This window comes from Sciurus carolinensis, chromosome 5 (assembly GCF_902686445.1).
Source record: "Sciurus carolinensis chromosome 5, mSciCar1.2, whole genome shotgun sequence".
Lineage (NCBI taxonomy): Eukaryota > Metazoa > Chordata > Mammalia > Rodentia > Sciuridae > Sciurus > Sciurus carolinensis.
In genome coordinates, this window is record NC_062217.1 from 62,182,624 (window position 1) to 62,209,684 (window position 27,061).

Here is a 27,061-nt window from a genome sequence, read left to right on the forward strand (position 1 = left end):
TAAGTATGAGTCACTGAAAAGCAAGGGTATGGTACAACACTCAGTTAAATTTTGCAACTCTCTCAGAGTATTGTGGTGACAGAAATATGCTTTTGATGCATACATGAAAGAACATTAAAATCACTTAACATTTTTAATTTAGGATTCCTGTTAATCCATGAGAATAAAATGTGTCCAAATACCTAAGTTTCTTAATATTTAATAATTTGTGCCTCAAATTGTCTGCTTCAGTGATTTAGTTATGTTAGGTGTCTGTGAATGCATAACTCACTTATCAATGCTTCAGGTAGGAAATTATTTTCAGTATTCAGAAGGTTAAGAAAGATGTCTAGTACAACAGAGATTAAAGAACATATAAGACTTTTTTTTATAATCTCCTTTTTAGCAAAAGAAAATCTACATTTGTACAATTGCTAAACTCAGCATTTGAGAAGGAATGGATAAAATCTAGCCACAGAGAGAAGTAGTAAGAACCAATCAACTATAGGAACCCACATAAAACCCTTGTGTAAAATACCATGAACAGATTTTTCCACCCCATGTTAAGGTAAAACTTCCCAGGATGTAGTGGGCATCTAGCCAGCAACAGAGATGCAGCAAAAGAGGAGAGGAGTGCAAAGGGAGAAAAAGTAAAGCACTTAAACAAATTTACTGCAAATCTTTGGCCAGCTGCCAAGCAGGATAAAGGCAAAGCAGAGAAGCAAATTGTGCCAGTGTAACTTTAGCAATTGAAAACAGAGGTATGAAAAAGGTAATAACCTTTTTCAAAAGGTTATCAAAATTCCATATTTTGGAATAAAGTGTAGGCAGTTCCCAAATGAAAAACCAGCTATATTTTTAAATATTTTAGGATGTTAAATATGGAAGACCTGAGACATATTTTCTCATAAAAATTAAATAAATGAAAATTTAATCATCATGTGAAAAGTAAGTTGTATTTAATCCTCACCAACCACATCTGACATTTATGACTGTGTGATGGTGCGACATGTCCAGGACCAAGGACATTTCCATTACCTTCTTGAGATGTTAGGATCCTCTTTCCCATTGAAACAGGTTATCAAGAGCATTCTTGCTACTGGTAGAAAAATTTCTGTGACAAGTGGTTTTCAGGACAGGACTCAAGAATTCCCTAAACAAAAATAACAAAGAATATACTACAATTTGGATTCTGAGAATGGAAGGTCCTGCTCCTGGTTATAATCTGATGAAAGGAAGGCTTCGTGTTGAAAAGCATGAATAGCATATTCAGAAACAGCTTTCTGTAGATGATATTCCTATCATTTTCTTGAAGGAGGCTTATTTTTAGTTTGTTAAATATGAGAATTAGTTGCCTACTTAATTTTTCACATTTTCATTACCTTAAACTACAATATGCTTTTCTTCAAATTACTGGGATAATTATAAATTATTCCTTCCTTCCTTCCTTCTATCATTACCAAATACACTGGTTTTCTACAAGTTTTCTTATTTGTAAAGTGAAGTAAACAGAAAGTAATATTTTAAATTCTAAAAATTCCCTTCTACTTTTTAATTTGGAGTTTTAGAAATAACTTTGAAGCACAGTGTGTGGATGATTAATGCTACTTATCTAAAATAAAAAAAAATTATTTTAAATTTATTTGATAATTCTTATAAAATGGAGAGTAGAAAGAAGGTAAAAGATGAGATAAGGACTATTGGAATATTGGTACCAGAACTAAAAATGGTTATTTAGTAACCAAATATATACATTTACTTCTTTCTCATTTTCCCTTATGCAAACACATTTTTAAAAGCATCAATATGAAGCCAAGTAAACTTGTTCTAAGTGAAAGAACAAGAAAAAGGAAAGTTGAAGCATTTAAAACATGAAGCTAAGTAGAAAACTTCTGCTGAACTGATCTTATCACTAATAAGCATCTTAGGATGATTATTTCAAATAACTGATCTGTTGTAAACAAGAAATGGTTCTACATGTGGCCATATATTGAAATGTTCAATTCTGTATTACAGATGCTTAGAGGAAAAAATTGCTTTTACCTCTGAAAGAATCTAATGAACTGTGTACCTGAATGGGCCTTTCTGTATAATATACTTAATTTTTTCTTGCTTTGTATTCTAAAATTAAGTAGTAACATAGAAAATCCATTGAGGAGTAGGAAAAGAATTTAGATGAAATAAAAATAAGCTGTCCAATGTTCCAGTTGAGTTATAAGATGTTTTTAAATCTAGATGAGTAGAAAATGGAGGTTATGTAATAAAAAGATGAAAACTTGAGTTAATGATAGAAGCAAAGTACTTTAAGAAGTCAATCTATTCTATGAGTCCATAAGTTAAACAAACAAAGTGGCAATACAATTGTTCTAGGATGGAATATGTAAACCAACTTTAGTTCCATCTTAAGACTATCACTGACCTAATACTTTTTTAAAGGGTGAATTTGTCTAGTTTTAAATCTGCATGGTATTTGCCAATTCAGTGTGAAATGTGTTTCTAGTTGGCATGCACTTTGACTATACCTGTAGCCTACTGCATCTTACAGAGAAGTGATTTCTTGTGTCAGCGGTGACTTCCAGAACTGAGAATTTGGAAGCTGGCCATGGCAAAAAGGAAAAGCATAGCTAGGTTTTCCATGGGGACTTTTTAAATATGCAATGCAAATCTGTTGGTGAAAGTATCTGTTAATAATCAGAAATGGACTGATGTTGGCTACTAGATTTACAAATTATAAATCACAAGATCCTTGAGGGAAAGGAAATTCTTCACCTTTGAGAAGAGTCCAGTGCTGGGGTTGAACAGGTTGCATATGACAAATGAAGAAGTTTAACTTAGGATAGATAAGAGAATTTATTTCTTCTCTCAGCTTCTCACTCTAGCTCCAAAACTTGGGCAGACAATCCTATTCACTTGGAGGCATTCATGAATATCAGCAGGCAGAACAAGATACCATGGGCATAAAACCGTGAACATAGACTATTACAGTAGCTGCCTTACTGTCAATTTAATCGCAGTTCAGAACTTTTCATTTCCTGCTCTTCAATTTAGGAAATATTTATCAAGCACTACTGTGGGTAATGACATTGTGCTATAGGCTGGGGAAAGAGAAGAGCTCACAATATACATGATTCTTGGTTTCAAAAAGATTACAGCTGTTTTAGTCAGTTTTTTCATTGCTGTGACCAAAAGAACTGACAAACAGAATTTTAGAGAATAAAAAGTCTATTTAGGGCTCATGGCTTCAGAGGTCTCGGTCATAGATGGCTGGCTCCATTGCTCTGAGCCCAAGATAAGGCAGAACATCATTGCAGAAGGGTGTGGCAGAGGAAAGAACCTCAGGATATTGCACCAGGAAGCAGAGAGAGGGAGAGAGAGAGTGATTCTCCTCATCATGAACAAAATACATACTCTGCAGGCACACACCCAGTAATGCATCTCCACCCACATCCTTCCTACCTATAGTTACCATCCAGTTAATCCCTATCAAGGGATTAATGTACTAATTAGGTCAATACTCTAATAATCTATCGTTTCACCTCTAAACTCTTGCATTGTCTCACAAATGAACTTTTGGGTGACATCTTAGACCTAAACCGTATGCTTTCACCTAAACCAGGAAAGTATACTCTAAATAACAATTTTTTTATACATACATGACTATTATGAAACATATAGGAAGCCTCAAATGATGTGGAAATATACAATATCAAAAGCAAGTTAATTTATGAAAACTTCAGCCCATTACAATCAGAAGTTCTACTTAGAATGTTATTATCAACATGAGGAATTAAAGGAAGGGACAGCTTGCATGCATTGGATAATCCTATTCTATTCTGACTACTAGCTATATTATAATTATGATAGAATCTAAGCTCAAAGAAATAGACAACATGATCAAGTCCACAGTAACAAATCTGAGAGATGAGAATTAAACCAACCCCTGTCTGCACCAAATACCATTCACATTGCATATTAACTCTTTAGTTCGTAGCTTAAAATTTGATGTAAAAAAGATACCAGGATTAGTGAAAAAAATGATAATTGTACGTTTCTTGATACCAATCTTATTTTAAATCAGCTTCAGTTCAAAGAAGGCAGAAATATGAGATTATTTGAAAGAAATTTTCTCAAAGTATAAACAAAATTTTCATTTTAATACCATAAATATGAAGTCTTTTTCCTGAACAAATGTTTTAGCATTTAAAAAAAGCAGTATATATGCCAAATTAAAGTTTTCAGATTCTTTAAAGATTTCTTTTTACAGTGATAGAGTTTGGTTTTCTGATGAATTTCATTAGTGACTTGTGACTTAAAGAAATGTCATCCCTTTTGGGGAGATGCAACCAGCCATTTCACACTTAAGTGAGATTCTTTCTCCATGTATGTACTTTATGGTATCTCTATATGAATTTTAACATTTCCCTCCTGACAGAGGGAATCCCACAACAAGTTACAGTATTAACCTGAAATTGAGCAGGAAGTGTCCTTGCTTTGTGTTGACTTAGAGGATCTACATATACTAAGCACACACAAAGATAAACATTTCTGTGAAATTAGTGGCTCTGCTACCTAAGATCTGGTGCTATTTGTTGGCAAAGCACTCTGCTTAAACTTAGTATCTCTCTTAGCATTAAAATTTGCAGGAATCAAGAAGGTCCCCTCTTACAACTCTACTCATGTAGAACTCTTGAACAAAAGGAAATTATCCAAATTTTGTGAAAATTTTTGGTTTGCTTTATGAAGTTGTTCTAGAGTGCAGGAAAGATGTCTAAGTAGGCACACTTTTATAAGAACAAATTTCAGATAACTTATTGAATCTTTCCCTCAGAAAGCATAACTACAATTACATTATAAAGTATTACATATTCTCCCAGTAGCATCTCTCTTTTTTCTAATTCCTTTTCCTAGAGGGATGCTCAACTCAGCATTCTCAATATTTGCACATGGTATCTAAACTGCATTTTGCAATATTAAACAATTCACAATGCTCTTAAATGTGTGTTCTTTAAGTTTAGACATAATTAAGTGGATGTTATTATATTGGCAACTAGCTTAAAAATGAATGTTACAATCATAAATATGTTTATAGTAATATTTAGTAAGATTCAATTAAATTTTAAAAATAAAAATTTAGTTTGGTTTTTTTTTCTTTTTTTTATTGAAAACAAATGGGATACATGTGGTTTCTCTGTTTGTACATGGTGTAAAGGCATACCATTTGTGTAATCAATTTACATAGGGTAATGTTGTTTGATTCATTCTGTTATTTTTTTCCTTCCCCCCACCCCTCCCACCCCTCTTTTCCCTCTATACAGTCCTTCCTTCCTCCATTCTTGCCCCCCTCCCTAACCCTAACTCTAACCCTAACACTAACCCCTCCCACCTCCCATTATGTGACTTCATCCACTTATTAGCGATATCATTCGTCCTTTGGTTTTTTGAGATTGGCTTATCTCACTTAGCATGATATTCTCCAATTTCATCCATTTGCCTGCAAATGCCATAATTATATCATTCTTTGGGTTTTTGAGTTTTCTCTCATCTTCTCTTTGTTAGTGTGGCTAAAGGTTTATCAATTTTGTTTATTTTTTTGAAGAACCAACTATTTATTTTGTCAATTTTTTCGATTGTTTCTTTTGTTTCAATTTCATTGATTACAGCTCTGAGTTTAACTATTTCCTGTCTTCTACCACTTTTGGTGTGTTGGTCTGTTCTTCTTTTTCTAGGGCTTTGAACTGTAGAGTTAGGTCGTTTATTTGTTGAGTTTTACTTCTTTTATTGAATGCGCTCCATGAAATAAATTTTCCTCTAAGTACTGCTTTCATAGTGTCCCAGAGATTTTGATATGATGTTTCTTTGTTCTCATTTACCTCTAAGAATTTTTTAATTTCCTTCCTAATATCTTCTGTTATCCATTCATCATATAATAGCACGTTGTTTAATCTCCAGTTTTTGGAGTAGTTTCTGTTTTTTACTCTGTCATTTATTTCTAACTTCAATCCATTATGATCTGATACAATGCAAGGTAGTGTCTCTATCTTCTTGTATTTGCTAACATTAGCTTTGTGGCATAATATATGGTCTATTTTAGAGAAGGATTCATGTGCTGCTGAGAAGAAAGTATATTCGCTCTTGGTTGGATGGTATATTCTATAAATGTCTGTTAAGTCTAAATTATTGATTGTGTTATTGAGATCTATGGTTTCTTTGTTCAATTTTTGTTTGGAAGATCTGTCCAGTGGTGAGAGAGTTATGTTAAAATCACCTAGTATTATTGTGCTATGGTTTATTTGGTTTCTGAAATTGAGAAGGATTTGTTTAACATACATGGATGAGCCACTGTTTGGGGCATAGATGTTTATGATTGTTATGTCTTGTTGATTTATGCTTCTCTTAAGCAGTATGAAATGTCCTTCTTTAACCCTTCTGACTAACTTTGGCTTGAAGTCCACATTATCTGAAATGAGGATGGATACTCCAGCTTTTTTGCTGAGTCCATGTACATGGTATATTTTTCCCCATCCTTTCACCTTTAGTCTATGGGTATCTCTTTCTATGAGGTGAGTCTCTTGCAGGCAGCATATTGTTGAATCTTTCTTTTTAATCCAATCTGCCAGTCTATATCTTTTGATTGATGAATTCAGGTCATTAACATTCAGGGTTATTATTGAGATATGATTTGTATTCCCGGTCATTTGGTTCATTTTTTAAATTTTATTTATTTATTTATTTTTTTGATATGACTTGGTTCTTCCTTTATTTGACAATTCCTTTGGGATAATTCCTCCCTTTGCTGATTTGCTTCTTTGTTTTCATCTCTTCCTCATGGAATATTTTGCTGAGAATGTTCTGTAATGCTGGCTTTCTTTTTGTAAATTCTTTTAGCTTTTGTTTATCATGGAAGGATTTTATTTCATCGTCAAATTTGAAGGTAAGTTTTATAGGTATAAGATCCTTGTTTGGCATCCACTTTCTTTCAGGGCTTGAAAAATATTGTTCCAGGCCCTTTAGCTTTTAGGGTCTGGATTGAAAAATCTGCTGATATCCATATTGGTTTCCCCCTGAATGTAATTTGGTTCTTTTCTCTCACAACCTTTAAAATTCTGTCTTTATTTTGTATGTTAGGTATTTTCATTATAATGTGCCTTGGTGTGGGTCTGTTGTAATTCTGTGTATTTGGAGTCCTATAAGCCTCTTGAACTTGATTTTCTATTTCATTCTTCAGATTTGGGAAATTTTCTGATATTATTTCATTAAATAGATTGTTCATTCCTTTGGTTTGTGTCTCTGTGCCTTCCTTGATCCCAATAATTCTTAAATTTGGCCTTTTCATGATATCCCATAGTTCTTGGAGATTCTGTTCATGATTTCTTACCATCTTCTCTGCTTGGTCAACTTTGTTTTCAAGATTAAATATTTTGTCTTCAATATCTGAGGTTCTGTCTGTCTTCCAGGTGTTTTATCCTGTTGGTTATGTTTTCTATGGAGTTCTTAATTTGGTTTATTGTTTCCTTCATTTCAAGGATTTCTGTTTGTTTCTGTTTTTCAATATCTCTAACTCTTTATTGAAATGATCTTTTGCTTCCTGTATTTGCTCTTTTAACTGTCAATTGGTGCTATCATTCAATGCCTGCATTTGCTCTTTCATCTCATCATTTGCTTCCCTGATCATTTTAATTATGTACATTCTGAACTCCCTTTCTGTCTTTTCTTCTGCCATGCTGTCATTGGATTTTATTGATGTAACATCTAGATTTGTTTGGGGCATTTTCTTCCCTTGTTTTCTCATATTGTTCAGGTATCAGTGGACCGCTAAGATATTGCAGATTTCGTCTATTGACTTATAATGTCCCTGAAGATTGCTAGTATATCCCCTCTTAGCCTTCAGTAGCCTGAAGTCTTAGAGGAAGTTGATAACTCGGTGCTCCATAAGGAAGCTGCCTCTCTAGGGGTGGTGGCCTTCAGGTGGGGTGTATTCCCTGATAGTGGGCAGAGGTGCCTCCACTTGTTGACCAATGGTCATCCAAAAGGGAACTAGGCTGTGGGCTGAGGCAAGGCCTGTTTGTGCCTGTGTCTCTGGTTTTACTGTCCTTGTGGGAAAACCTCACCTGGCAGGGAAGTCTCACTGGTGGGGAGGTCTCGCTGGTCAGTTCCCGCCTAGCGGTTCCCCTCAATCTACAACTACTGCCTGGGCTGGGCTGCCTTCCTCTGCAATGTTCCCAGGGGCCTGGACCTACCTCCTGGGCCTGGGAGCCTCACCCTTCGCAGATGGTCTCCTTAGGCTGCTTCTCCTCAGAGAATCTGTCCACCGTCCTGGAACCTTCGCTCAGCCCCTAAGCGTGTCTCTGTGAAGCTCTTCCACCAAGAAGCTGCCTAGGTCCTGGGGCCCTGCTCTGCATCTAATCGCCTGGCTATGCGGCTCCTCCTCTGAGCAGCCACCTGAAGTCCTGTACCGTCGCTCCAAGTCCCAGCGACCCGCCGCACGCCTCTTCCTCCGGACAGCCGCCCGGTGTTCCGGTGCAGTCACTAGGAGTCCAATCATCTCACTGCGCGCCTCCTCCTCCTGCCAACTACCCGTAGCCCTGGGCAGTCACTCTGAGTCCAAGTGACCCGCCCTGTTCCTCCTCCTCCTCCAGGTAGCACCCCGGGTGTTCAGGAGCGGTCGCTCTGAGTCCAAGCAACCCGCCGCATGCCTCCTCCTGGCAGCTGCCAGGAGCTCTGGTGCGGCCACTCCGAGACCAAGCGACGACCGTGCTCCTCCTCCGGGCAGCCCCCCAGTGTTCAGGAGCGGTCGCTCTGAGACCAAGCAACCCGCCGCGCTCCTCCTCTGGGCAGCCCCCCAGTATTCACGAGCGGTCGCTTTGAGTCCAAACAACTCACCACTCGCCTCCTCCTCTGGGCCGCCACCCGTAGCCCTGGTGCATCACTCCGAGTCCAAGCGACCCACCGATCCTCCTCCTCCTCCTCTGGGCAGCCCCCCGGTGTTCAGGAGTAGTCACTCTGAGTCCAAACAGCTCACCACGCAGCTCCTCCTCTGGGCCGCCACCCGGAGCCCCAGTGGTTGCTCCGAGTCCAAGCGCTGTGCTGAGTGGTCTCCTCTATGATGTACGAGTTCACTGCTTCAGCGGGGGGAGCGGTGTCTTGTCGGGCAGCTCTACTTCACAAAGTTCCCTGTGTTCCGGGACTACCGCCCCATCCAGGATGCCTCCCTAATGGGAGAGACTCACCCAGCCGCTTTGAGTTGGTCCCAAGTCTCTCAATATCTCCTCTTTTGAATCCTGAGTCCTGGAGCAACATGAAATGCAGCCACCCTCTAGTCTGCCATCTTGTAATGCCCTTTAGTTTTAATATTTTTAATGCTATTTTTATTTTATTTTTAATACAATAATTTGAAAATTTTAGAAATACTCTATTTGAAAACATGTCTGAAAGATAACATATATATATATATATATAACATATATATATATATAAAACAGAAACAATTTGACTTTAAATCTTTAAGACTATTTAATAAAAAAAAGATATGAAAATATTGACTGCTTCAGTGTTAACAGCTTTTTAAAAGATGCAAAAACATGCTGTGCTCTAGATAATCTATGATTTTTCTTATTTTATTACAATTCATACTCTATATGAAATAACTAAATTCAATTATCTTAATGCTTTTTTAAAATAAAAATATTACTTTTATATCTACCTTTTCATTTTGTTCCTATTAATTATGATTTTATAATTATGCTCTTGCCTACTTTGGTGGAGAAACCATATTTTATTCAAAATCTTGTATGATTATTTAAAACTTCTAAATAATTAGAAATTTTGGTACATGGGTCTACATTTTATACTTTCACCCTGAGCCCTCATAGGTTAAGGTTAGCCAAGAGAACCTTCAGTCTATTTCTAGAGTAGATCTAGAAATTAATAGAGCCTGCACCACAGAGCTCCTATGCTATGTGCTGCTATTAAATAACTTGGTTGATAAGAATCTAGTCTTCTCAGATACTTGAAATTTAAATGCTGTAATGACTAATCTTTAGCTAACAATTAAAATACAAATAAAATGAGATTCAAATATTCAAACTATATGACACAGATTTTCTATACAAAAGAAATGTTTTATATTTCAAGGTATCACATATAACCACAAATTATCCTAGTACCCTTCAAATCCTGTAATGCAATATTTTACTTAAAACTATTACTGATTTCTAAGTCTAAATCTACATTTAAAAATGGGAAGTAGTGTGGCAACTATAGAAATCCCTGGGTTTATGATCCAGGCATGTCTAATCAATGTGTTGTCTTTTTACAGAGTTCTGGATGTCAATTTTTCTTTTATTTGTACAAAGTTAACATTGTAATGCTATTTGTATAATTGTTGATTTTATTCATTTATTTATTTATATAATTATTGAGGGAAATTATATTTCAAATTCTACCTGATCAAAATGTATATTGAGGCAGTAGCGGAGCAAGCTGGGGTTGAGCCAGGCCACCTACATCTCGGAGGTAAGCGACGGGCAGATAACCCGCCCAGCCAGCAGATCAAGGACAGACATCATAACTGAGCGACCCCGCCTGACCCCTGCACCTACGTCGGTGCCATCACTGTGGTCATGGTTGGAGCGAGCTGATCGGGGAGTCAGGCCGCTTGCATCGTGGAGGTAGCAGGTGGGCACCCAACCTGCCTGCCTTGCAGAGCTGGGCAGTGGGTAGCCAACCCGCCCAACCACCAGGCCAAATACAGATGCCACCACTGAACAACCCCGCCCAACCTCCACGCCGAGGTTTGTTGCCATCACGGAGTTAGCCAGAGGCTTCTTTATAGGCTGGTGCAGGTGTTTTGAATTACTTCTGATGGCGTGGCCATCATCATTGGAAGGGCAGCTCCCTTCCTGAGACACATACAGGAGGCTAGAGGACTGTTACAAGACCCAGGAGCCAAGAAGAGGAGGTATTGACAGACTCAGGACCAACTCAGAGTCACTGGGGAATATACCCCACCTGAAGGCCACCACCCCAAGAAGGACAGGTTCCTAGTGGAGCACCAATTATCAAGTTCCTCCAACACTTCAGGCTACTGAAGGCTAAGAGGTGAGTTATTGGAAATCTACAGAGACAATATTAGTCAATAGAGGAAATCTGCAATATCCCAGAGTTTCAGTATTAGAGGGGTAGATACCTAAGCAATATGAGAAAACAAGGGAAGACAATGTCCCAAACAAACCTAGATGGTATAGCAATAATATCCAATGACAGCATGGCAGAAGAAATGTAAGAAAGGGAGTTCAGAATGTACATAATCAAAATGATCAGGGAAGCAAATAAGGAAATGAAGAGCAAATGTAGGCATTGAAGGATGATATGAAAGGGCAAATGCAGGAATTGAAGGATCGCACCAATCGACAGTTGAAAGAGCAAATACAGGAAGCAAAAGATCATTTCAATAAAGAGTTAGAGATATTGAAAAATAAACAACAGAAATCCTTGAAATGAAGGAAACAATAAACCAAATTAAGAACTCCATAGAAAGCATAACCAACAGGATAAAACACCTAGAAGACAGAACCTCAGATATTGAAGAAAAAATATTTAATCTTGAAAACAAAGTTGACCAAACAAAGAAGACGGTAAAAAAACATGAACAGAATCTACAAGAACTATGGGATATCATTAAAAGGCCAAATTTAAGAATTATTGGGATCAAGGAAGGCACAGAGACACAAACCAAAGGAATGAACAATCTATTTAATGAAATAATATCAGAAAATTTCCCAAATCTGAAGAATGAAATAGAAAATCAAGTTCAAGAGGCTTATAGGACTCCAAATACACAGAATTACAACAGACCCACACCAAGGCACATTATAATGAAAATACCTAACATATAAAATAAAGACAGAATTTTAAAGGCTGTGAGAGAAAAGAATCAAATTACCTTCAGGGGGAAACCAATATGGATATCAGTAGATTTTTCAATCCAGACCTAAAAGCTAGAAGGGCGTGAAATAACATTTTTCAAGCTCTGCAAGAAAATGGATGCCAACCAAGAATCTTATACCCAGGAAAACTTACCTTCAGATTTGACAACGAAATAAAATCCTTCCATGATAAACAAAAGCTAAAAGAATTTACAAAAAGAAAGCCAGGATTACAGAACATTCTCAGCAAAATATTCCATGGGCAAAAGATGAAAAACAATGAGGTAAATCAGCAAAGGTAGGAATTACCCTAAAGGAACAGCCAAATAAAGAAGAAATCAAGTCGTGTCAAAAAAAAAAAAAATGACCCAAATGACCGGGAATACAAATCATATCTCAATAGTAACCCTGAATGTTAATGGCCTGAACTCATCAATCAAAAGACATAGACTGGCAGATTGGATTAAAAAGAAAGAGCCAACAATTTGCTGCCTGCAAGAGACTTATCTTATAGAAAGAGATACCAAGACTAAAGGTGAAAGGATGGGGAAAAACATACCATGCACATGGACACAGCAAAAAAGCCAGAGTAGCCATCCTCACATCAGATAATGTGGACTTCAACCCAAAGTTAGAAGGTATAAAGAAAGACATTTCATACTGCTTGAGGGAAGCATAAATCAGCAAGATGTAACAATCATAAATATTTATGCCCCAAACAGGGGCTCATCCACATATGTCAAACAAATCCTTCTCAATGTCAGAAATCAAATAGACCACAAACACAATAATACTAGGTGATTTTAACATAACTCTCTCACCACTGGACAGACTCTCCAAACAAAAATTGAACAAAGAAACCATAGATCTCAAAAAACACAATCAATAATTTAGACTTAACAGACATTTATAGAATATACCATCAAACAAAGAACAAATATACTTTCTTCTTAGCGGCACATAGATCTTTCTCTAAAATAGACCATATATTATGCCACAAACCTACTGTTAGCAAATACAAGAAGATAGAGATAATACCTTGTATTCTATCAGATCATAATGGATTGAAATTAGAAATAAATGACAGAGTAAAAAACATAACTACTTCAACAACTGGAGATTAAATAATACACTATTGTATGATGAATGGATAACAGAATATCAGGAAAGAAATTAAAAAATTCTTAGAGGTAAATGAGAACAAGGAAACAACATATCAAAATCTCTAGGACACTATGAAAGCAGTTCTTAGAGGAAAATTTATTTCATGGAGCACATTCAATAAAAGAAGAAAAAAATCAACAAATAAACAACATGACACTACAGCTCAAAGTCCTAGAAAAAAAAGAACAGAGCAACACCAAAAGTAGTAGAAGACAGGAAATAGTTAAACTCAGAGCTGAAATCAACAAAATTGTAACAAAAGAAACAATCGAAAAAATTGACAAAATAAATAGTTGGTTCTTTGTAAAAATAAACAAAATTGATAAACCCTTAGACACACTAACAAAGAGAAGAGAGAAAACCCAAATTAATAAAATTTGGAATGAACAAGGGAAGATCACAACAGACACGAATGAAATACAAAAAAAATTGAAGCTAGTTTGAAAATCTATACTCTAACAAAATAGAAAATCTCAAAGGCATCAACAGTTTTTAGAGACATATGAATTACCTAAACTGCATGACGAGGACATACACAATTTAAATAGATCAATTTCAAGTAATGAAATAGAAGAAGTCATCAAAAGTCTACCACCAAAGAAAAGTCCAGGACCAGATGGGTTCTCAGCCGAGTTCTACAAACCTTTAAAGAAGAGCTCATTCTAATACTTCTCAAAGTATTTCATGAAATAGAAAAGGAGAGAACCCTCCCAAACTCTTTCTATGAAGCCAGTATCTTCCTGATACCTATACCAGACAGAGACACATTGAGGAAAGATAATTTCAGACCAATATCCTTAATGAACATTGATGCAAAAATTCTCAACAAAATCTTAGCAAATCTCATACAAAAATATATTAAAAAGATAGTGCACCACGATCAAGTGGGTTTTATCCCAGGGATGCAAGGTTGGTTCAACATCCAGAAATCAATAAATGTAATTCACCATATCAACAGACTTAAAGTCAAGAATCACATGATTTTTGTGATAGATGCAGAAAAAGCATTTGATAAAATACAGCATCCCTTCATGCTCAAAACACTAGAAAAAATAGGGATAGTGGGAGCATTCCTTAATATTCTAAAGGCCATCTATGCTAAGCCCATGGCCAATATCATTCTAAATGGTGAAAAACTAAAAGCATTCCCCTTAAAAACTGGAACAAGACAGGGATGCCCTCTTTCACCACTTCTATTCAACATTGTCCTTAAAACTCTAGCCAGAGCAATTAGACAGATGTAGGAAATTATAGGGATACGAATAGGAAAAGAAGAACTCAAACTATCCCTGTTCGCTGATGACATGATTGTATATTTAGAGGAACCTGGAAATTCCACCAGAAAACTTTTAGAACTTAAAAGTGAATTCAGTAAAGTAGCAGGTTACAAGATCAATGCTCATAAATCCAATGCACTTTTATACAATAGTGATGAGTCTTCATAAAGAGAAGTTAGGAAAACTACCCCATTCACAATAGCTTCAAAAAAAATAAAATACTTGGGAATCAATCTCACAAAAGAGGTGAAAGACCTCTACAGTGAGAACTACAGAACACTAAAGAAAGAAATTCAAGAAAACCTTAGAAGATGGAAAGATCTCCCATGTTCTTGGATAGGCAGAATTAATATTGTCAAAATGGCCATACTACCAAAAGTGCTATACAGATTCAATGCAATTCCAATTAAAATTCCAATGATGTACCTTACAGAAATAGAGCAAGTAATCATGAAATTCATCTGGAAAAATAAGAAATCCAGAATAGCTAAAGCAATCTTTAGCAGAAGAGCGAAGCAGAGGGTATTGCAATACCAGATCTTCAAGTATACTACAAAGCAATAGTAACAAAAACGGCATGGTTTGGGCACCAAATTAAACAGGTAGATCAATAGTACAGAATAGAGGACATGGACACAAACCCAAATAAATGCAATTTTCTCATACTAGACAAAGGTACCAAAAATATGCAATGGAGAAAAGATAGCCTCTTCAACAAATGGTGCTGGGAAAACTGGATATTCATATGCAACACAATGAAACTAAACCCCTCTCTCTCACCCTGCACAGAAAACAACTCACAATGGATCAAGGACCTTGAAATCAGACCAGAGACCCTGCATCTTATAGAAGAAAACGTAGGTCCAAATCTTCAACTTGTTGGCTTAGGATCAAACTTCTTTAACAGGACTCCCATAGCACAAGAAATAAAAGGAAGAATCAATAACTGGGACAGATTCAAACTAAACAACTTTCTCTCAGGAAAGGAAACTATCAGCAATGTGAAGAGAGAGTCTACAGAGTGGGATAATATCTTTGCCACTCATACTTCAGATAGAGCACTAATTTCCAGAATATATAAAGAACTCAAAAAACTCTACATAAGAATACAAATAACCCAATCAACGAATGGGCTAAGGACATGAACAGACAATTCACAGAAGAAGATCTACAAGCAATCAACAAACATATGAAAAAATGTTCAACATCTCTAGTAATAAGAGAAATGCAAATCAAAACTACCCTAAGATTCCATCTCACCCCAATTAGAATGGCGATTATCAAGAACACAAGCAACAATAGGTGCTGGCGAGGATGTGGGGAAAAAGGTACACTCATACATTGCTGGTGGGGCTGCAATTTAGTGCAGCCACTCTGGAAAGCAGTGTGGAGATTCCTTAGAAAACTTGGTATGGAACCACCATTTGACCCAGCTATTCCACTCCTTGGCCTATACCCAAAGGACTTAAAATCAGCATACTACAGAGATACAGCCACAACTATGTTCATAGCTGCTCAATTCACAATAGTCAGATTGTGGAACCAACCTAGATGCCCCTCAATTGATGAATGGATAAAGAAACTGTGGTATATATATATATATAGCATGGAATATTACTCAGTAATAAAGAATAATAAAATTATGGCATTTGCAGCAAATGGATTCAGTTGGAGAATATCATGCTAAGTGAGATAAGCCAATCTCAAAAATCCAAAGGATGAATGATCTCACTGATAAGCAGATGATGACACATATAGGGGATTGGAAGGGGGCAAGAATGGAGGAAGGAGGGACTCTATACAGGGATAAGAAGGGTGGGAGGGTTGGGGGGAGAAAAACAATAACGGAATGAATCAAAAACTATTACTCTTGGTAAATGTATGATTACACAAATGGTATGCCTCTACTTCATGTACAAACAGAGAAACAAGATGTATCCCATTTGTTACAATACAAATGAATTTAAAAAAATCCATATTGAAAAATTAAGTTGCATATTCTATGTAATGAATTGATTCTTTACTTTCAATTAAAGAATAAGAAAAACAAAAGTTAACAAATTAACAATCCAAATGTCTCCAAATTAATAGTAGATAAGGTAATAAATTTATTATCAAGCAACTTATATTTAGGTTATGAAACTAGTACAAGTTAAAAATGAAAGAAGGGGATATTTCTAGATGGGGGTTAATGGATATCAATATGTTTGTGCCTGAAATCTTAAAAAATGATAATAGGGGCCAGATGTGGTGGTGCATATCTATAATCCCAGAGGCTTAGGAGTCTGAGACATGAGGATCCCAGGTTCGAAGTCAACCTCAGCAATTTAGCAAAGCTATAAGCAACCTAGTGAGACCTGTCTCAAAATTTAAGAAATAAATAAATAAAATAAAAAGTGTTTGGGATGTAGTCCGTTGGTAAAGTGCCCTTGGGTTCAATCCCTGGTAACCAAAAGAAAAAAAACAAAAAAATAAAAAAACAACAACAAAAAAGGCACCAAATTTAAGGAAAAAAAAAAATTCAGAGTTCATCTAGCCACAAAACCTGTATTTGAAATAAGTGTATAGGACTATAAATACATAGGACACTGTAGAAACGTCATCCTAGGAACAAATCACAGCATCTTGTCTTGGAAATTAAAGCACATAAAAATATATTGGATAGGACAAAAAAATTAAAGCAAGAATCTGATTAATAAATGGTGTTAATTAAAATAAAGATAATCATAATATAAGTACCCCAAAATGCTGAGTCCTGACCTTGATATTACTCAGTCTTGGGTTTAAGTTCTAATTCTTTTACTCTCTTGTCTTGAGCAAGTTGCTTAATGTTTTATTGATTTAGATTCTTTATCTTTAAAGGGAGAATGATTATCCTATGTACCATATATAGTGTTCCTGTGTTATCTGGGTGCTAGCTTTATGTGGTTTTAGTTATTTATAACCTACCAGTCCAAAAATATTAGGTTAAAAATTTTGGAAATAAACAATTCAAAAGTGTTATGTAGTGCAGTATTTTGAATAGTGTAATGAAATTTTGCACTGTCCTGCTCCATCTCACCCAGGACATGAATCATTCCTTTGTTTAGGGTGTCCATACTACATATGCTAACTTCTCATAACTTGGTCAGTTAGTAACCATCTTCATTGTTATATTGTTACATTATTGCAGTGCTTTTGTTCAAGAGCCCCTTATTAAATAAACATGGCAATGCCACAAAAGCACAAGAATAGTTATGAAAAGGAAGTATCAGGACATGCAACATGGAAAGATAGATTAATTCTGCTCTCATATTGCAACACAGGCATATAAGATAACCAGTGATATATAGGATAAGATTCAGGCATACATGGGAGGGGAATCTTAAAATTGGCAGAGCTCCTATATCCTCTGTGGCTATAGAGGGATGACCATCCTTCCAATAGTTGATGAGAAGATTAACTAGCACCATGTGTACAAAGTGCTTAATTATTTAGTGCCTGACTCAAATGAACTCAAGAAATATTATCTATTAAATAGAATCATGCATTCTAGGTATACCATTTATGATAGTAGAGGTAAACAGAAAATTTTGCAATGTATTTCTTTTGAAATAGTAGTACAATAGGCCACATTTTCTTATTATTATAAGAAAAATAAATTGATTTATCTCAGTGGTTTCTGAGATAATAATATAAAAGCTAGCTTATTTTATTTTGATTTTTTTTGTACTGGGTATTGAACCCAGGGATGTTAACCTCTGAATATTTTATTTAGAGACAGAGTCTCCTAAGTTGCTTAGGACCTCACTAAGTTGCTGAGGCTAGCTTTAAACTCACAATTCTTCTGTCTCAACCTCCAGAGCCACTGGGATTATAGGCATGCGCCACTGCATCCTGCCAAGCAAGGATTCTCATAGTACTTATATTGTACCAGACATTTCTCTAAGCACCTTAAATATTTTCATTGAAATACAAAAATAATCTTATGATGTAGGAGTATTTTATTGCTTTTCCCACAAATAACTTATCCATAAAACTCAGTGCTGTGGTTCAAAGGAAGCCATCCTGGTTTCAGAGTCTTGTTCTAATGTGCTGGCTGACTCTTATAAGAAAAGTAAGGAAACATCATGTAATATCAAAATGATTCATTGTACATTTTAATGGAACAAAAATAATGCTATGAGTTATTCTGTGAGGATAGAAATTTTAAGGTCACATTACAATGAAAAATTCTTCTTTCCCAATATCTATGTTGCCTTTCCTTGAGAAATGTTGAAATAGAATTTGTTTCATGTATCTGTATATAAATTAGAAAAATAAAATATGAAAAAATGGATATAGTACTGGCCACCATACAGTTGGGTATTGTTGAAATTACTACTAAGATAATCATCTCTTTATTTTCAACTTAGTTCTCATACAAGGACCTTGCACATTACTGACCATCCACTGGTACTTCACCATGTAATACTCCTTCAAGGCTCTACTTGACCTAATGGAAGAGAATTTTTGCTACATTTAATTTCACAGTTCTTTGTAAGTTTTATTAACCTGGTAGAAAACAAGAGCTTAATTTGATAAAAAGAGCTATATATTGAAAAAATATAACAGTGAAGTATTTAGCATTGTGACTTCTGTCACATTATTTTCGATTCAGATAGATATAGGAATGAAGAGAAAATGAAAACAAAAGTGAGTCATGCAACTAAAGTCAACTCTCAGTTATTACTTGGAAACAACAGTCATAGATTTGAACACTATTTCTGCTGATAACTATTTACTGAAAACAATAATACTAAATTTATGAATGTTATTTAGAAGAGTTTTCTATTGAAATTATGTAGAACCTGGCTTATTATTCTAATTTGGGCCTGTGTATTCTACTATACACGGAAAAAGATTTTCTCTGCAAATAGATTGGGAAAATTTTTAAATAAAAACTGATGTATAATAAATTTATTTTGTGATAAAATGTTTCCCTGTAACTTTAATACAGATTCACACTGGGGCTTTTTTATATAAAAGATCTTACCATTGTGTTAGTATGATAAATTATATATTACAGAAAGTATAATAGCTATCTCCATTTCTAAAATAGGCATAAGTAGGAAAATATCTTTTAAATTTATTAAATCATTAATCACTTTTAAAATGTTAGCATTTTATTTAACCCCCACAAAAATATTGCTCTAAAAGGTAGATTGAGGTTGACATCGTTATCTATTTTTTTTAAATCAAATTTAAAGTAAAGAGAAAAGAAAATCAACAAATGGTTTCATATTATTATTTCTTGGGGAGATGTGATATCCATTGGTCCATCCTATGTTGGATTGGTGGAAGGAAATTAAGTGACATCCAATGTACATATCACCCACATTCCCTAGTCTAAGGCTTGACTGAACAATACTATGAAAAGGTGTCTCTCGGGTACAACACATAGATAAATAGCTTATTGGGGACAGTTTCCTTTTTGACAATATTTTGATATTAATCAGTCTTATCTTAAAATAGCAATTATGAAATTAATTTTTAAAATATCTTTAAGGCTTATTTTAATATATTAAATAAAATGTAATAGACCTCAGTATCTACCACTTACAAACATACATTATTCCCCTTCCTTACATTATAAGAAAATATGTAATTGTGAGTAAAGCATATACTCAGAACTATTAAAATTAACATGAATATTTTGTTTACAAATTTGTGGCACACCCACAAATAGATGCAGAATACATTCTTTCACATTGCATTACTTATTTCTTATCATTCTAGAAGCAAAAAAACAGGGTGGTGATACAAGAGAGCAGAAGTAGTTTCATTTTTATTGTAACTGATCTTCTAGTTTCAAAATAAGGTATGATAGCAAAAAATTTGAGACTCTAATGATAGAGGTTGAGGCAGAATGTTTCCTGGAAGATTATCAACCATACCATTGTTAAGCATCAGCTTCTATACATAATGCTACCCCATAAGACTCCAAAGAAGTGTTCAAATTTGGAAAGAAAGGCATGGTTTCTACAAGACTTTACCAAGTGTCATCAGTCTTTTCAGTAATGTTGGTCCAAATGACTCTACACAAAGAAAAGATTTTTGAACTTTAATATTTGTTGATTGGATATTTCAGGCATTGAAAGGTAAGGAAAATGGAACCATGGCCATATGTAAGGTTAAGCACACGAGAAGACAGAAAAATAAGTGCAGAGACTAGCCTGTGTACGGACAGTGTATTAGAAAATTGCAGTCCTCATATAATCTTACAATCTTTGCTCTTGTTCAGTGAGGAGGTCGAGTCTCACTGTTTCACGTTCCAAGTTCATTGGAAAAGGTTTCAGTTGTTTGGGGTCTGTCATAATTTATATAGGGTATGAATGGCTACACCTCTACAATAAGGCAATTATTTAATTTTTCTCTTCATAGTCTATATCGTACAACACATAAACCTGTTTGTTCAGTCACTTTGCTATCTCCTACTTAATTTGACTCCTAGGCAGCAGGGCTGTAGGAGACATTCTGGCACCTGGGAATTTATTCCTAGAGGAACCTAATGACATTTTTATTTTTCATCTAATTTAATCTTCATTGAAATGGAAGTGAAAAGAACAATATCCTTCTCCATTCTTCTAATTAGTCACCATAATTTTCTCCATCACAACCACAATTCTGATTGCATGGGACTCCCTGAGGAGATGGTTTTGTGATTTTACTTGTGAAAGTGGTATAGGAAACACCCAAACATTCCATACATCATATTAAAAGCATTGAAATATATTGGTGAATACCTGTAAGAAGAACATGATTATTTATAAAATGTGTTATTTCTGAAATAAACTGTTTGTTGTTATTAATTCTGAATCCATTGTATATCCATCATAAAACTAAGGACCTGACTCCTGATTATGAGCTTCATAATGACATATATCTCCTTCAAATCATATACTTATCACAATTTTGTTCAATATAGTTGTTTAAATTAACTTTCCTTTACACATCAAGAGATTTATAACCACACAGCCATCTTTACTACATTTTCTCACAGAGTACAGCTTCTGACACATAGTTCATGGAAAATTAGTATTTTTATCAATTATTTCTTACCATTTTTTCTTTTTCAAAGTGTTTTCCAGATGACATCAATCTGTAGTCCCTTCCCTTATGGAAAATAACTTTTCTCTTCAAATGTTTGAATATATTTTATATATCTAATATTTAAGGGAATAACAAAATTGGAAGAAATGCCAAACAAGATTTCACTTTCTATTTGTATATTTTTACACTATATTTCAATCACATACTTTTAATCACCATATTCTCTTCTAACTACAGTTAGTCATTAAAAGTTAGACTTTGTGCCCAACTAATATTTAGAAACTTTTCCTAATTAGTCTTAATTCTAAAATACATAAATCAATAAATGTAGCTAAAACTTAGTATTATATTCATGATAATTTAGAGTGTATTTTCTTTAGCTTACATTAAAGTTACTTTTGTTACTTTCTGTTTTTGATACTGATTTTTACAAATACTTTCTAAAAGTTATATTATCTTAGGCTATTTTTAATTAGGATTGAGTATAATTTAACTGAACTTTCTTTTTAGTAAACCATTCAGAACTTCTGTAACGCTTAGTTGAATGTTTTTGCCCTTTGTTTTATGGCTGAAAAGTGTTGCTAATTTAGGGAAGTAGCAATTTTAACTTAGGAAGTTTCAGAAAGGTATTCAATTTAAAAGTTTAGATGCATACAAACTTAAATCAACTTTGTAATTGCTTCCATTTTTATCTACAATAAAAACAAATCTCACTATATTTGTCAATACTGGAAAAAATTGGGATTCAATTTGTATTTCATTTGAGAAATATACAAATAGTTAATCTTTAAACCATTGATTTCTTAGAAGGAGAATGTTTATAAATTTTAGGTACATATTATAGTATAAGTAAAATTATAAGAAATTGTTTAGGTATGAATAAAGTGATGTATACCAACATATTATTTTTAGTTGGTATTTCTCATGCATATTAATATTGTACAAGCTATATAAACTTGGATGAAGGGAATAAAGGAAGGAAGAAATCATTTAAGGCTATTTGGGATTTTTATGGAAATTTTCACTGAAGTGACATTAAAGATTCATGTTTTATGAAATTATAATAAGACTATACATACTCAAGTGTTGGTTGTCATATAGTAAACTCTCAATGAATTTTGACTAACTTTTGTTTTTAATTAAGCAGAAGTATAAAAAAACAGTGAAAAACTTTTGCAAGGTAAAGATCTTGTTACAGAAAGTGTGGTCATTTTCCTTGAAGTCAATCAAATAACAAGGATATGGTTTTGAGAAAAAAGAAAATGTTTTATTGCATGACTAGCAAAGGAAAAACACAGGAGACTCCTGTTCCAGAGTGTGATTCTCTCAATCAGGAGAAATGTTTTTTTAGAGAAGTGATTAAAGGCTACATTCCAGGTATGCCCTGACAGGGTTCATAATTCACTGGTTAATTTTGAGATTTCTTAGATCTTCTGCTGCCATCTCAGAAATATGAATTACATAATTCCTGTGGTGGGTATGTGCTCAGGAACAGATAACTTGGTCTAGGGTGGTGAAGAAGGGTAATCCTATTTCTATAAATTTAGGAAAGGGAGATTAGGGAGGAAAGAAATTAGGGAAGGGAAGGGGGAAAGGAAGAAAAAAGAAACATGTCCATTTAAAAAATAAGTCATAGTGGCAGACAGCAAGGATTATATTCAATGCATGGATGGACCTTTTACAATCTCACAGGGTTTATCAGAGTAATCCTGTTATACATTTCAAACTTCATGCCTCCAAATTGAAGGAAACCCATGTTCTCATAGGTTTTCCTCATTCACTTACCACATTTCTCAATCCTCTGAGCCTTGGTATTTTTTCTGCAGTTTGCTAACAGTGTTCACATGTTCACCGTCTTCCTGCCTAGAGGGAAGGTTGCATGTTGCCAGACATTTACATTTTTCTATTTTTCTGTAGCTGATAGTTCGGTCCTTGCCCCTGATGCCAACCCAATAATGAGGACAGGGTTTTGAGAAAAAAAGGAAAAGAAGGTTTACTGTTTTCTAGCAAAGGAGAAACATAGAGGACTCCTGTTCCAAAGGCTGTGATTCTGCCCATCAGCAGGAACAGGGGGCTTTTATAGAGGTGATTCAGAAGGAATAAGATTAGAGAGGAGAGATCAGGAGAAGATTAGGGAAAAGAAGATCAGGGAGAAGTTTAAAGAAAAGAAGATCAGGGAAGAGGTTAGGGGAAAGATTAGGGAGAAAAGTTTAGGGAAAAGGTCAGGGAAAGGGCTGGGGAAAAGAAAACTGTGTAAGTTTCAAAGCAACATGGGATATAATCAAAGCATCAAGTGAACCCCTGTTAGCATTCCACTGCTGAAGGCTCAGTACCTAAAGCAGCGCTTTACATGTGTTTAACATACTGGAAATACAAATTGTCTTTAACTTTTGCAAACTCTTATAAGAAAGGGACTACTATCTCCATGTAAGTGAAGAGATCATTGAGGCTGACAGGTTTAAATGATACGTCTGTAGTCCTGTACATAGGAAACGATGAAACCAACAGCTAACCTTCAAGATGAATTAATGGGGTTCATGTTATGAAATACTTGTAAAAGTAAATTTTGCTCGCAGAAATAGAAATCTAGATTTGTGTGTGTATTTGTGTTAGGAGATGATAAAAGTTAGGGGAAAATAGCTCAAACAATGACAAAATATAACATTTTGTGAAAGAGAATAGCACACTGCAAGTGTTCAGAAAAAGATCAACTTCTGTTTCTTGCAATGTGATAAACTAATACTGCTTTTGAAAACAAGAAATGCTGCTAATTTGAAAAATGAAATCTTTTAAAATGTAGCCACATATTGGCAAGAAAGAAAGGAAAATTGCTGTGAATATGGGAACTCAGAAAGTAAAGTGAGCAGTACAGCTTCTTTCAGCTTTGAAAGCATTTGACAGCCCTATTGAATTGCACATTTGTATTCAATATGCCCATTCTTGTTACATAGGAGACAAGACAAAGCCAAGGACTCACCCAAGTGTAGTGTCAAAAGAAAAGTTCACCATGAAGCTGAAACCCCTAATGAGAAATTGGCAGATTAAATCCAAAATAGAAGTAAATCCATGCTCTCTCAAGGGAAAAACAAAACAAATAAAGATACTCTTTCAAAACTTGATCTCAGTAAACAGGATAATATTAGATTTCAGGACACTTTGGAAACAAGCTGGCCTTCATATGAGTATTTCTTCTCAAATTCACATAAATTAGATATGACCAAAAGTGGGGAATAAAAAGTAAACTCAATGATATCATGCTTCACATAGTTCTTAGGCCTGACTGGAGCAAATGCAAAGCCTCTTTTGAGAAACTTAACAGTATCTCAATCTTCAAGCACCAAGGAAATCCCATATATATGATATACAGGGATCACAGTAAGGAAAATGAAAAGGTCCTACTTAATCACTAACCATTCAAGGATTGAGACCTCCATGGAAGGAAAAAAAGATCAGCTACCCAAGACCAAAGATTTATGGAATTAAACAAAGGATAAACAATTTACTATCCCTTAAAATTAAAACTGAAATTGATAAAATGGGTAAATGGCTATCATGTTTGTGAAAGAAAGCAAAATGAATTACTAGAAAACAAATTCACAATTGTGTCTATTAGTAGTAGGAAGACTTTAGGTCTAGGATCCATAGAGATAAAGAGGTTCCATGCGCCAGATGTATTTTGTGGGGACATTTTTGGTTGTTAACCCCTGGTGTCCAGGGTCTCTGGGTGAGGGAGTAGACACTCAGGATCCTCCGGAAACCAGAAGGATTCCTGTGTTGGACATTTGAAACAGGAGCACCCCCTACAAGACCTGAGTGGCCACCCAGGGTTTTTGGGTATCTCTTCTCCTCTCCTTAGAGAAAATCGGTGGTTGGGCAATGGCAGCAAGGAACCAAAATGCAATAAATGTTCCAAACTCAAGCCCTTGACAGAAAATTCCTTGCTATAAACACCAGGTTACCTGGTGACATTGATGAAGGAATACCTCAGTAGCATGGTGCCCAGCCTAGGAAGTACTCTTTGCAATGGTCAGATGGAGGTTTCCTTCCTTCTCCCAGGTACAAGCACATGTGCCAGGGGGACATGTATACTTCCAGAGACACTAATAGGAACAAGTGCATATCCAGTGAGATCAAAGGTCAACATATCTTTGTAAAGAGTGAAATGGAATGGTCATTGAAAACACAGTATGTTAGGTTCTGGGTACTAAGCTTTTAAAAAAAATGACTCCCTGCAAAAACAAAATATTTAAACAATACCTCTATTACCTTAATAGAAACACTGCCATAGTAGAAGTCATACATCATACAATAATACAGAAAAACAATGACTAAAACAGAATGAATGGAAACCAACACCTGCATATATCAAATGTTGGAAATAGTGATAAGTATTTTCAAGTTAACTCTCACAAAAATGCTTGAATAAGAATCTAAAAATACTCTCAAAACAAATAATGAAAAGATAATCTCTGAAAATAATGATGCCTAAAAAATGACTGAATGGAAATTACGTAAAATAAAAATAAAAATAAAACTTTAAAATGTAGAGCTGAATGTGCTCCTGGAGGATTGGGATGAGAGAGGACAGAAATAGTCAATTTAAAGAAAGATCAATGGAATTAATACATTCATCCAAAAATCAAAGAGAAATAGATGGGAAAAAAATAAACAGGGACTTTAGGTTGTATGGAACACTGATGAAATTCTCATATTTGTATTATTAGGGTCCCAGAAAGTGCAGTGAAAAAAGGTGATATAAAAATGTACTTGAAGAAATAACAGCTGAAAACTTCCTAGTACCCTGCATAAATATTCAGATTAGGAAATGAAAAATGATTTAAATAAACATTTTCTTAAAGAATATGAACAGATGGCAAATAAGCACATGAAAAAGATATCTAACATCATTAGGCATTATGGCCAGGTAAATTAAAACCACAATGAGATATCACTACAAATATATCAAATGACTAAAACTAAAATTTAAATAACAAATAAAATAATGACAACATCAAATGCTAGAGAGGGTATGGAGGAACTGAATTACTCATACACTGCAGATGGCAATATAAACTGGCGTAGCCACTCCAGAAAATAATTTTAAATATCTCTTATACCATTTAATACAAAATTACCATATGACCCTGAAATATTAGTGTTGGGACTTTATCCCATATAAATGAAACTTGCATATTATACACACACACACACACACACACACACACACACACACACACATACATACACATATGCGCACACACAAACTATAAATGTGTGTTCATAGTAGCTGAAATTATGAGTATTTCATAGCATTAAAAAGGAATAGATGATTAATACATGAACAACCTGAATGAAACTCCAGGGAATCATGCTGAGTGACAAAAGCCAATAATTTTATCCATACCAGCATAACTATCATGAAATGACAAAATTATAGAAGTGGAAAAGAAGTTAGTAACTTAGTAATTTTTATGAAACTTTACAGGTTAGGCATAAGTAAAGGGCGAGGAAAGAGATACATTGATTATATAAGAGTAAAAGGATTCCTTGTGGTCATACAGCAGTTTTGTATCTTGATTCTACTCTTAGATACATGAATTTAGCCATGTGACAAAATTGCATAGAATTAAACACACACACATACAC